The 4,412-nt window shown below is 44.0% G+C and overlaps 1 protein-coding gene across 1 annotated transcript in view; it reads left to right on the forward strand.

Annotated features, from left to right (window-relative positions):
- The window catches only part of USP31 (ubiquitin specific peptidase 31), a 57,424-nt gene that overhangs the window by 6,312 nt on the left and 46,700 nt on the right, over window positions 1-4,412 (forward strand). The gene's annotated exons all lie outside the window — the stretch shown is intronic.

Here is a 4,412-nt window from a genome sequence, read left to right on the forward strand (position 1 = left end):
TATGTGGGATCCGAACCCTCGGACGGGAGCGCCGCCGCGCTTCCCAAGCGGCGCACTATCCAGTGCGCCACCGGGCCGGCCCCTCAAACTTAGTTCTTGACCTTCGTGTTTTTCATGGTTCTTCCTGGGGCATCTCTTCTTTTTGTTGTAATCCAGTAGTTATTAATGCATGTGTCACTGTCACCTGGGAACTGGTTAGAAATGCAAATTCTTGGGCCCCTCCCCGGACCCAGTGAATGAGAAACTCTAGGGGCAGGGCTCACAAGGCTCTTGGTGATTCTGATGCAAGTGAAGTTTGAGAACTGCTGCTGTCCCTAGTTGTATCAGTATTTTGTACTGCCATGATTTTTAGCACTGAATTCTCCCGTTAGCCCCCACTTTTCTTCTGGTTCCATTCTGTAACTTCCACTTGTGTACTGGAATTTCCGCTTAGAAAGCTTCCAGGCATCTAACACAGCATTTCTTTCTTATTCTCATTCCTCCTGTTTTTCCTCTATGGAATAATGGAACCACCATCCTTCGCTTTACTCAGGTTGGATCCCAGCTTTGTGACTTCTCCCTCAAAATTCACGCAGACCTGATCGCACACTTTCCATTTTTTCCCTTCATTCTACTGCCACTGACACAGTTCAGACCAGTCTCACCTGGGCTTTTCCAGTAATTTCTTTTTTTTTCTTTTTTGTGACCGGTAAGGGGATTGTAACCCTTGGCTTGGTGTTGCTGGCACCGCGCTCCGCCAGCGAGTGCACCGGTCATCCCCATATAGGATCCGAATCCGCGGTGGGAGCGCCACTGTGCCCCCAGCGCCGCACTCTCCCAAGTGAGCCACGGGGTCGGCCCATAATTTCTTTACTTTTATTTTTGTCCCTGGACTTTCTTCTGTCCAGTTATTTCTCCACAGTGCCAGCAAACTTATTCTAATACAGTCAGCCCTCTGTATTAGCAAGTTCTGCATCCATGGATTCAAAGAAACACGAATCAAAGATATTCAGGAAAAAAAAAAATAACAATACAACAATAAAAAGTAATATGAATAAAAAACAATACAGTCAACAACTATTTACACAGCATTGCATTAGGTATTATAAGTAATCTAGAGATGTTTTAAGGTATATGGGAGGATGTATGTAGGTTATATGCAAATACTACACCATTTTATACAAGGGACTTGAGTATCCTCAGATTTTGGTATCTGTGGGGGATCCTGGAATCAGTTCCCCCACGAATACCCGGGGATGACTGTACACAGTTCTGATCATATTTTGTGTGTATTGACTTACCAGTGGTTCCCCCTTGTCTAGGATTATATCTGAACATCTTGGAAGAATGCATGACCCTCACAATTTGGTCCTTGCCTTTCTTTCCAGCCTCTCTACTATATTCCATCTTCTTCCCCATGTATTCTATTCCAAGTTGCTCTTTTATTTCTCAAACATGCCGTGTGCTCTCCGCTTGCCCTGCTGTTTGCTGAGAATTTACTTCTCTAGCTTCTGTCTCATTAGCTCTTGCTTTGTCTCCCTCAGGCCCCCTGCAGTCTCCCATCCTGCCAGCCCTAAGCAACCACTATTCTACTTTCAGTCACTGTAGATTTCCCTGGTCTAGATTTTCATTTGAATGGAATCATAGAATATGAGACCTTTTGTGACTGGCTTCACTTAGCATGATGTTTTCAAGGTTCATTCATATTGTAGCATATATAACTTCATTCCTTTTTATGGTTGAATAATATTTCATTGTCTGTATGTATCATATTTTGTTTACCCAGTTATCGTTTAGTAAACACGTGAGTTATTTCCTCCTTTTGGCTGTTATGAACAATGCTGCTCTGAACATTCCTGCCCATGTTTTTGTGTGGTCATGTTTTCATTCCTCTTAGGTACCTACCTAGGAGTGGAATTACTGGTTATATTGTAACTCTATGTTTAATCATCAGGGGAACTAGCAGACCATTTTCCAAAGCAACTACACCATTTTACATTTCCAGCAGCAGCATATGAGGGTTCTGGTTTCTTCGCCTCCTTGCCAACTGTTTTTACTATCTGACTTCTTGATTCTAGCCACTCTAGTGGGTGAGTAGTGGTATCTCATTATGGTTTTGGGTTTCATTTTGTAAATGACATGATGTTGAACATCTTTTCATGTGCTTGGTGGTTATTTGTGTATCATCTTTGGAAAAATGTCTATTCAGGTCTTTTGCTCATTTTTAAATTGCATCATTTGCTTTTTATTATTGAGTTGTAGTAATTCTTTAAGGGTCTACTGGATATTAGACCTGTATTAGTCTGTTTCCGTTGCTTGTAACAAAATATTCGGAACTGGGTAATTTATAAAGAAAAGGAAATTTATTGCTTACAGTTTCTCAGGCTAGGAAGTCCAAAAGTCCATCTGGTGGTGGTGACAGTGACCCAGTGGTCTCATATTGTAAGGTGGTGGAAGCAGAGAGAGCAGGGAGAGCAAGAGAGAGAGAGGAAGACAGACTCTCCCCTTCTTTTAAAGCCCTCAGAACATGCCCCTGAGCACCATTTTTGATCCATTCACTATGGCCTGGTCTTACAATCTAATCACGTCTTCAAGGCTCCACCTTTCAATTACTGTAATGGGATTTCCCACCTTTTTTTTTTTTTTTTTTAAAGATGACCGGTAAGGGAATCTCAATCCCTGACTTGGTGTTGTCAGCACCATGCTCTCCCAAGTGAGCAAACCGGCCATCCCTATATAGGGATCCAAACCTGTGGCCTTGGTGTTATCAGCACCACACTCTCCCAAGTGAGCCACGGGCCGGCCCTAAAGCTTTTTTTTTTTTTGTCTTTTTCGTGACTGGTAAGGGGATCGCAACCCTTGGTATGGTGTCGCCCACACCGCGCTCAGCCAGTGAGCGCACCGGCCATTCCTATATAGGATCCAAACCCGTGGCGGGAGCGTCGCTGCACTCCCAGCGCCGCAATCTCCCGAGTGTGCCACGGGCTCGGCCCTGGATTTCCCACCTTTTTAACAATCCCAGTGGGGGCTAAGTTTCTAATACATAAAACTTGGGGGACACAATTCAAGCTTCCATGAGTTTTGGGGGGACATAATTCAATCCACTACAAGACCCTTATCAATACATGATTTGTAGATATTTTGTCCCATTCTGTATATAGGCTGTCTTTTTACTTTCCTGATAACGTCCTTTGATACACAGAAGTTCTTAATGCTTGTGTGAAAAGGATAGCTGAAATAGCAGAAGCTTCTTTGGATTTTTCTTTAAGGGTCCAGGCCAGAGCTGTGGGCAGCCCTCTAGAGGTGGACACCTTAGCAGTTGTGTTAGCCCAAGGGAGAATAGCATGTGCACTTCGCGTCAGACCCGGGACAGACTGCTGCTTACCATCTTGCCCTGTTTCTTTGAATTTTAGTTTCTTTATGGGAAGTGTGGGAGTAACAACCCTACCTTGTAGTGTTGATGCAAGATTGTATGAGATCGGTTATGTCAGACGTTCCACAGCGACTGGCCATAGTAAGCCCTCAGTGAATGGAAACTATTTTCATGTTTCTGGTTATTGCTTCTAGTGTTGTGTTATTGGTAATCCCACATTTAGGTGACCTTTTCTTCAGCAATAAATGAATCTATCAATTACAGGTGTTTTGAGCACCTGTCAAATAACTTGTACCATAATTGGCATGAATGGTAAGTATAAAAGTATATTTTAGGTCTTTGATACTAATTGAACAGAGATTTATAGAACTTACTTAGCAAAGATAATATGGGAGGTACTGATGAGCATAAAGAAGACCAAGCTCTGGCCCTCAAACAGCTCACCATTTAATGAGCTCCTTGTAAGGTTTAGCCTTGGTCAGTTTGTGTAGGAGTATTATCACTACCCCAAATAAAGTATTAAGTATTGGGGAAAACATAAGAGGGAGCCACTAGAACTGCCTTGGGATGGATTAGATGATGCCACAGAGGAGGTGACATTAGGTTTGAATGTAAAGTATGAGTAGGCTGCCAAAGGCAAAGAGGTATAGAGGAAAGGCCTTGCAGTTCCAGTGGAGTGGAAGGGGCAGAAGCCAAGGTGGGGTGGGATGAGGAATAAGCAGGAGGTCAGGGAGAGGGGTCAGTGAAGCTCTTCCTCTTTTGGCCTTAGTATAAATGAAGCATAGGTGGTAGATTGTGCTCAGTCTTTAAAAAGTGAAGGGGCATTTTCTTCTGAGACAGGGAAGAAGGGTTGTGGGTGAAGATGGAAACTTTTGAGTTGGAGCAGCGGGAAGGCGAGGTAGTTTGGATCCAGAAGACTTGATGTCAGCACAGGAGGAGATAAGGTCAACAGGGTGAGTGAGGTGTATTTGGGCACTTGAACAGAATGGAAGAGTCTCGGAGCAGGGAGGACTGCAGTTGCTGCTCTTACCCTGGGCTGCTGCCCGCCCGCCCCCCCCCC

Source organism: Galeopterus variegatus, unplaced genomic scaffold (assembly GCF_000696425.1).
Source record: "Galeopterus variegatus unplaced genomic scaffold, G_variegatus-3.0.2 Scaffold1474, whole genome shotgun sequence".
Lineage (NCBI taxonomy): Eukaryota > Metazoa > Chordata > Mammalia > Dermoptera > Cynocephalidae > Galeopterus > Galeopterus variegatus.